Here is a 9693-nt window from a genome sequence, read left to right on the forward strand (position 1 = left end):
AGTAAAGACTAGACTTAGATAGGATACCTAACTCTAGACAACTTCTAACTAGGTAGAAATGACGCAACTAACCTTTCGACTCGATTCTATGAAATAAAATTCGAATCATTTGGATCTCTAGATTGGAGGTGGTGCACAATGCATAAGCAAATGCACTCTTAAATCACATTCATTTCTTGGATAAACTGAATATATCCCCTCAAAGGGCAAGATCTTACTAGATACTAAAAATGATTAATAAGTGCAATTAGTGCAACTTAAAGTGGATTTCTCCTATTGTGCTCATAGGTAATATAGTCAAGTCTAATTAATTTTAATTAATTTGATTGAGTGGCTAATGAATTGATTATCTTAATTACAGTAAAAAATTAGTAATGAGTTTCAATCCTTAACTTATTAGGTCATCCCTAGGAGAGGACTGCTCTTAATTACTTAATTAAAATCCAAGTGTGTGCAAATTGAAAAATAGTAAACAAAAGACAAAGAGTGACCCACTATCAAGGAGATGAATGGATGTTTCAATTATACCTCCCATGCTAGACGGGGTGAAGTTGAGTTGAGTCGACTTAGGCCACCAACTCCAGATTTGGTGTGCAAACCTAAAGATCCGTGATGGTGTCTTCTAGTCGCCGTCCTTCTCTAGTCTATTACAATCCAAGTCGTCTTGGATAATTAATAAATTTTCTTTTACAAAGAACCTAATATAAGGGTATCCAAAATAGAAAATTAAACCTATTTAAACTAAAATAAAAATGAAAAGAAAATAGAAAATGAAATAGTTTTGGAACTTTGATGATCTTTTAAGTTTTTTTTCCAAAAATTGCTCGAACCTACAAAAGAGAAAAAGTCAAAAATTAAACAAAACTGATAAATAAAAATAAAAATAAAAGATGTTTTCCAGGGATCACTAGCAATATGTTGTAAAAACAAGAGGAAAAATTTTCAAAATTTTACCACGGCGTCCAAATAGTTTTGGGTGGCGTAGTAATGACGTTAACATTGATCACAAGATTTTTATAATAACCTCTTATTGGTTTACTGATTGCAATGATTTTTTTAAAAATATTTTTGGATCAATAGAAAAATGAAGAAAAATGTCAAAAATAAACTTCAAATCAAAACTTGAAACTATTAAACATTTTCCCGATAGCAACGCCAAAATTCTAATGGGACTATCGTTGTCTTTCTTATAGAAGTTAATATAAATGTAAATTTCCTTGATTTGTGGGGCAAGTAAGGGATCGAATCCAAGAAAAAGGGGTATAATCATACTAAGATTACAAAGTTAATCTAAGTCAATAAATAAATCTATTTTTGTATTTTTGAAATAACCAAAAGAAAATAAAATTTGTTGAAAATTAAAATAATAGAAGGTAAAATAAAGCTCAAACTATAGAAGAACATATCATTAGAAAGGGATCCACCTAGAGCAAATTACTAAACCAAAATCTAGCTCCTAAACTCTTTATAATTACATTTTCTTCTTCACTTTCTCACTTACAAGTTTATAGAGCTTTAATGGAAAACCTAAGTTAAAAATAAAAAAAATACAAGAAAAGGTCAAGGGCCTTAAGCTAAAGGAAGATGGACTAAAGAAAGGGCCAAGAAAAGGGTCAAGAAAAGGGTCAAAGAAGAGGTAATTTCTACATTGAGAAATATTCTATTTATGAAAATTCTGGGTTTCGGAAAGATCCATTCTTAGCCGCCTTAACTATTATGAATAAGATCATCTGTGAAGCACATTCGCACAATTTTACAGTGCTCTAATCGAGGTACATCACGTTGCGGTTGGGTTGAAACTTTTGATCTCAAAATTTGGCCAAGATGCTTAATTGGTCCTCCAAATTAAAATGCAATGTCTAGTTTTTGATTTCAAGGCTCAATTTAATGGTTTGATCTTTGATCTGTAAAGTAAAAACACATAATCAAGATTTTTGACAAATACAATTATTTATGCATAATTAAGTCTAATTTACATGGAAGATCATGCAACATGATATTTCAAGGCTTAACATAATGATTTACTTAATATAAATAAATAGAGACAAAAATCGAGATAAATGCCAAGAAACAGTGTGAATAAATCAGTGTTTGAGATATTGATTAGAACCCCTATATTTGAATGAACCAGCTAATAGTAGTTATATTAAGAATCGAGTTGTGGTGAGCGGATCACATGTGATATCAGAAGCTTATTTTCTAAGTGTTAAGTTTCAAGGATTATTGTTAACCTTGGATTATGTTTTTAAACTCTATAATCAACTCTAACATATAAATATTAGAAAGACAGTAAAATGTTTTGTTCACATTCACTAACCAATAAATCTAATTCATAATCTGTATTAAGAATTGAGTTGTGGTGAGAAAATCACATGTGATACCACAAGCTCATTTCCTAAGCGCAAAGCTTCAAGGATTATTTTTAACCTTGGATTATGTTTTTAAACCCAATAATCAACTTTAATAGATAAATATTCAAAATATATTTAAACGTTTTGTTTATACTTACAAACCAATAAATTTAATTAATAATTTATATTAAGAATCAAATTATGATGAGAGGATCACATGTCATACCACAAGCTCATTTTTCAAGTGCCAAACTTCAAGGATTGTTTTTAACCTTAAATTATGTTTGTAAACTGAATAATCAATCTAACACATAAATATTAAAAAAATAGTCAAATGTTTTGTTCACACTCACTAACCAACAAATCTAATTAATAATCTGTATTAAGAATCGAGTTGTGGTGAGGGGATCAAGTGTGATACGAAAAGTTCATTTTCTAAACGTTAAGCTTCAAGGGTTTTTCTTAATCTTAGATTATGTTTTTAACTTCAAATGATCACTCATATAATTGTAAATTGATTCTACTAATCAAATTAATTCCCTTTATCAATATTAACTTTACGTACCTCTTGATTCCCAAATAATTATCCTTAATAAAATAAATAAGCAAGTTTCGATATCCTTAATCTTTATCTTTAGATTCATAAAAAATAATCTTTAATAGAAATAATAAGCATATATCGATCCTTACAACTTGACAAGAACTATAGTTTTATAATACATTCAACCAATTATATTTGTTCCAAAAAAGTAAAAACATATCTAAATCAATCAATTTTTTTCAAGAAATTTATCTTACAATGCAAGAATAAGAGATACCTAAGAATATAATAATTGAACTGAAACCTTCACAGATCGATTGAATACCCTAGGTTTGACAGAGAGAGATCAAGAGTATAAGATGAAGAAAAATTCCCCTACTTTATATTTATACTTAATATCATCGAAATAAAAAATCAATAAAATTAACAATCACATAAATAGAACCCTAAATCTTTAATCCAAATTCTATTTGTCTTATAGATGACTGGTTTTGGGAATAAAGGTCAATGGTTTTTTGATTACATGTTGAATAAATCTCCAATTTGCACCCATATTTTGTGTTTTTGAAAAAAATCAGTTCATTCAGTTTGAATATACTTTTATAAATTTCATTGTTCCACAATTCCAAAATTACAAAATCAAGAAGAGCATCATATTTTTTGAAAAATCAAAATTTATAATTTTTGTTATCAAGTCATTAGCAAATGTTTCAACATCTTAAAGGACCACAATGAAATAATTACTGGATAATTAAGCTAAAGAGTCCATTCAACATATGATCAATGGAAAAATTGGGAGAACGATTAATCTTATTACAAATCGAAATCTTAAATTTCTAAAATTAAGAGAGAGAGAGAGAGAGAGAGAGAGAGAGAGAGAGAGAAGGAGAAAGGGAAAACGATACTTGGAAGAGTTGGGGATTGAGAGAGGGAGAACGATATCAAATCCATAAATAGAATCATCTGTAAAACATTTCTTTTCTTCTATGACTAAGACCTAGAAAAATTCGATGAACTCAAGTTAGTAGTGAATAAAAAAACTTTCAATGGTTCTTCATTGTAAATGTCATACCTATTTGATAGATTGAGAGAGAAGAAAGTCGACAGTTTGAGAGAGTAGAGCTTGAGAGATATCGAATTTTTTTGAAAGAGTTAGAGCTTGAGTAGAGAACAAAAACGCGAAAGTGATAGAATGAGGTAGAAAAGCCTTAATTTTAAAAAGTTTATAATGTCAATTTTTATTAAAACCGCCGTTATAATTAAAAAACATAATTACGAAAAATGCCATCAATTATATAACGTCAGTTTTACTTCAAACCAACGTAATAATTAAAAATAAAAATTTCGAAGATGCCCTTCTATAACGTCGATTTCACTAAATACCAATGTTATAATTAAAAATAAAATATTACGAAAATGCCATCAACTATATAACATCAATTTTGTGTAAAACCAACGTTAAAATTAAAAATTAAAAATTACGAAAATTCCATCACTTATAAACTGCGAAAATTATATATAGTTTATAACGTCGATTTTATGCAAAATTGATATTATAAACTATATTTACATTTTTTTTTTCACTTTCTTGGCTACAATATTAATCCATAAATATCCTACATTCTTAATTACCTATAAAATTCAGTAATTATTTGTGGGTTTACATATCCTCAAACATTATCTTCCTCTGTGACTTGAAATTGAAACTTTAGTAGCACATAGTGATTGTTTCTGCAAGTTACTTTTCTTCTTTCTTCAATTTATCAAATTGAAGTTTATTACAACAATTTCCTAAACCCTTTCATTTCAATATGGTCTCGATGAAATGATAAATTTTTTTCTTTTCTTCATGATCTCCAATATGAAAATGATTTAAGGTTAAAGTCGGAGCACAAAAAAATAAATTGAAATAGAAAAGCTAGCTTTCTAGAGTCGTTTAATTCACATAAAAATAACTATTTATATTAAGATTTTTATAACGTTGTTTTGAGAAAAACCTGTCGTTATAAACTTTTCTAGAGTTTGTGCGAAAATAACAAAAAATAATTTTTAACGTTGTCTTTTGCAAAAATCGATGTTATAAACTTCTCTATAATTTTTAAGTAAAATTTATAATGTTGTTTTTATGCAACTTTCTGCCAAAATTACACATTTATAATGTTGTTTTACTTGAAATCTAACGTTAAAGATTAAAACATGAGCACCACCTATTCCACTCAGTGTAGTAGTGTTCTAATCAACATTTCTAACGAAATACAACGACATGATCATGTGCCTTAATAACACTTTTCGCAATTTGGGGTTGCAATGTCATATGAGCTACATAAGCCATTTATTCTTATATTTTCACCATTCCTCTATCCTTGTGTGAACAAACTCCCCATCTCTCTCTCTTACGACTCAAAGTATTTACCATAATGTTGACCTTACCAGGATGATAATATAATGTGAAGTCGTAATTTTTTAAATACTCCATCCATTGCCTTTGTCTCATATTAAAATATTTCAGCGAAAATAAATACTTGAGGCTCTTGTGATTCGAATACACTTCGAATGTCTTCCCATATAGGTAGTGTTTTCAACCGTTGAGTGCATGGACTATAATTTTCAATTCTAAATTGTGAATTGGATAATTTTTTTAGTGGAACTTCAACTGTCTAAGTGTTGTGTGAGGAGCATCTGCATAGATGACATTTTCTCCTAGCATAGGTAATATCAAAACTAGTGTAGTAGTTAAGTGGGTTTTTAACTCTTAAAATGCTACTTTACAACCATCTGTCCATTTGAACTTGACCCATTTTTGAGTTAACTTCATTAATGATGAATCTATCTTGGAGAATCCTTCTACAAATCTATGGTAATATCTCTTAAGTCCAAGAAAACTCTTGATCTTAATAACAGTAATCGTTCTCTACCAATTTATAACCGCTTCAATCTTTGATAGTTCTACAGATGTCCCATCCTTGAAAACTACATGTTCCAAGAATTTTACCTCATCAAATCAAAATTTACACTTAAGAAATTCCACATAAAGCTTCTCCTTGCACAAAAGGTAAAGTGGGATCTTTAGATGGTCCTTGTGTTCTTCCTCTGTCCTCGAGTAGAAAAGAATGTCGTTATGGAAGATGATAATGAAAACATTCAGGTAATTCCTTGACATTTGTTGCATAAGGTCCATAAATGTTACAAGCACATTACTCATACCAAATGGTATAAGTAGGTACTCAAAATACCCTAACTGTGTCTTGAATGTTGTCTTAGGAATATCTCATCATTGATCCTCAACTGATGGTATCCAGATCTTAGATCAAATTTAGAGAAGTATTTGACACCTCTCAGTTGGTCAAATAGATCATTGATATTGGGAAGTGGATATTTATTTTTTATAATAACCTGAATTATTTTTCGATAGTTAATGCACAACCTCATACACCCATTCTTCTTCTTTACAAATAAAATTGGAGCACCCTAACGTGAGCCATTCGATAGGGTGTAATCAACGAGTCTAGTTCATGGAATCAGTTCAATTGAGAACTCATATTTCTTGATTGGGGGTAATTTGGACAATTCTTCAAAAAATACATATGGAAACTCACAACCATTCGAGTTGCTTCTATCTTTAGTGATTTTTTCTTTACCTCGCTGATGCTAGCCATCAAGCCATATAGGCTACCCAGTTTGCTAACTTTTTTTGGTGGTTCTATCATTCGGACTATACAATTTCAAAGTCTTTTGAACTTGAATTCTTGCTACCCTGGTTCACCAAATTTGTTTGTCTATGCATAGCAATCCACAACTGCATGGTTTGCTATTTTATTACTAGACAATTCATGCTTTGGATGATATCAAAATCCTAGAGGTTTAAAACCGTCAAATCCAATTCAAATAAACTATCTTCTATGTTGAGAATACAAGATTTATATACACAATGTGACACTATTTTGTTTTTGAGGGGAGTTGGCAATGAAAGTATTTGTTTTATGTTAGTTGTGAATAATCCTAACTTTTATCTGGCCCTAATTATTAAAGGGAGCGGTTCGGCAGCCCTGAAGTTTGTCAAGTTTGGTGTCAAACATTTTTTGTAAATCACTTTTGATGGGGTTAGAAGTTTTGGAATATGCTGATTTTTTGTGAGGATGATCTCTACGGTGAAGAGATCATCCTCACAAAAAATCAACTCATTTTGAAACTTCTGACCCTAGTTTACAAGTTGAAGAATTGTGGACCGTCCAATTTTTGTAAATCATTTTTGATGGGGTTAGAAGTTTTGGAATAGGCTGATTTTTGGTGAGGAAGATCTCCTCATCATAGAGATCATCCTCACAAAAAATCAGCTCATTCCAAAGCTTCTAATCCATATTTTGAAAAATGTTTAGCACCAAACTTGGCAAACTTTAGGGCTGCTGAACCGTCCCCATTATTAATTATCTTGTTGTATTTAAAATTGGGGTTATTTTTTGAAAGGCATATTGTAGCCTCACCTTGACGAAGTCCAGATCACCTAAAGGCCTAATACTTATATCTTCACTAACAATTCCACATGAGGTCGAGGGCTCATTCAACTTTGACATGACATTAAAATTCACACCGAACACTTTGTTGATGTGAATGTGTGTACGGAATCATAGATGTTTTTCATCGAGATACGAGTGGAAAACATCTGTGGCTCTGCACACACCTCCAAGGCAATAGAGTGTGATTCGATGTCATTTTTAAAGTCATTACAGCACGACTCTTAAAAAAATCAATCTCAGTAAGAAACAACCTAGCTCGAGACCTAAATCACGAAGATCATGTGACCTATAGTCCGCTCATCTTTATTTCTCTTTCCATCTCACTCATTGATTGGAGTTACAGACAGTGTCCAACTTTGTGGGACCCTGTAAAAATCAATGAATGTGAGTTTATGTTCCCAATAACATTTGAAATTTTCTTCTTTTGGAACTGTTGTTTCTCTCTCTACTGTCTCAAACCGTTTCAATTAGATATAAATACCCCCCACACTCCTGCACACACCACAACTTCTCCTCTCTTTATCTTCTCTCTCTCATCTCAATAACCCACAAACTATATTTTCTCCATAAGCCTTCTTCACCTCTCTGTCTCTCTCTCTCTCTCATGGCAGATATCGACTACCAAACCAAACCAATCAACAACACTAAAAATACCCAAAACATACGTTTAAAGCTCTTTGGCTTCAACGTTTCAGAAGACGACGAGGTAGATTCCGGTAAAACTCCATCTGGGTCACCGGAATCTGACACTTTTCCGGCGACAGATGGCCGGAAATATGAGTGTCAATACTGTTATCGAGAATTCGCCAACTCACAAGCATTGGGTGGCCATCAAAACGCTCACAAGAAAGAGAGACAACAACTCAAGCGTGCGCAAATGCAAGCCAATCGTTTGCACGTGCGAAATCCAATGGTTTCGGCTTTTGCGCCACCACCTCACCTCCTCTCTCCTGTGGTGGTCCCGGCTCCGGGTCCACAGTCTCCTTCGTGGGTGTACGTGTCACGTGCGACGCCACCGTTCCATGTGTCGCATGGGTGCGTATTTCCTTCAGCGGGAAGAGGAGCACCATCGATGCTAACGTACGCTGGGGGTGTAAGTGAGGTGAGGAAGGCAACGGGTTTAGGTCAGGTTGGGGCACGTGCGGGTGGTGTTGTGGCACTGCCATCGTTGAGTAAGTTTTCTGGAGGGGACGGTGGTGGGCCCGGATCCGATGATACCTGCGGCTTGGATTTGCATTTGAGCCTTGCGCCAGCTGCGCCTTGAGTTGGCTTGGGTTTTGTCGTTATAATAGATTGTAAGGTAGCAAAATTCAGTTCAGCTCAGGTCGGCTCGGCTCCCAAATTTGTGATTGGGTTGTAAATTTTTATTTTTATTTTTTAAGGAAGAAATTTTAGTTTTATGTATTATCTCATACTTTCTAAATTGTTTTACCTGTATTATGTAAATATGCAACACAAAAAAGATAAAATTTGAAATGCTTCAATTTTAATATTTTATAAATTTGGTTCGGCAGAGAATAATAAAATGTGAATTAGGAATTTTGAGGAATAGCTTTGGCACACCTAGATGGCTCTTGATATGCAATCCTCTAGTAATTAATAGGTGAAGGTAGGTTTTGAATCCTGGTGGTGATTCAAATTCTCTCCAACTTTAATTAATTATACAAGTTAGCATTTTCATGCATATATGTATTATGAGTGCATACTCTATTCTTACTCCACTCCACATGTTAGATGATCCAACTGCATGATGAACTGTTCATGTGTTGGAGGTCATTTTTTCACAAAATCTCAATCTATTATGATACTCTTAACCTTGTGAAAAATTGATTTGAGTTTGAAAAATATAAACTACTTCTTTAAAATTTTATTTTTTTAAAGTTTGCGTGTCTTTTAATTAATGTAACTAACAATGTTAGAAGGGCATTTTAACTAATAATTCCATGCACAATTAATTTTTTTAGCAAACGAGGAAACTTTTAAACTATTTTTCTTTTGGATAAAAATACTCATCTCCTTTACAACTTACAATCTCATATGTCCCATTCGAATAAGTTCAATTCAATTTATGAACTTCATCTCTTTCTCTCTCTCTCTCTCTCACCTCTTCTCTATCACTCAATCGACGAAAATGAATGAACTTCCATCTCACCTGTGACAGAAAATACAAACGAGCTTTCATCGTTCTTCACCTGCAACCGAACATATCATTTCAAAAATACTTTTCCCTTGGGTTTTCAATAGAAACTTTCAAAAACCCTAACCTTAGTCTCCTCTTTCTCTTCTA

The 9693-nt window shown here is 32.3% G+C and overlaps 1 pseudogene; it reads left to right on the top strand.

The window, feature by feature from the left end:
- Window positions 1–7794: 7794 nt before the first annotated feature.
- Window positions 7795–8806, top strand: LOC147394428 (zinc finger protein GIS3 pseudogene; annotated as a pseudogene).
- Window positions 8807–9693: the final 887 nt, after the last annotated feature.

Source organism: Akebia trifoliata, chromosome 9 (assembly GCF_017979445.1).
Source record: "Akebia trifoliata isolate Shusen 1 chromosome 9, ASM1797944v1, whole genome shotgun sequence".
NCBI classification, from domain to species: Eukaryota; Viridiplantae; Streptophyta; class Magnoliopsida; order Ranunculales; family Lardizabalaceae; genus Akebia; species Akebia trifoliata.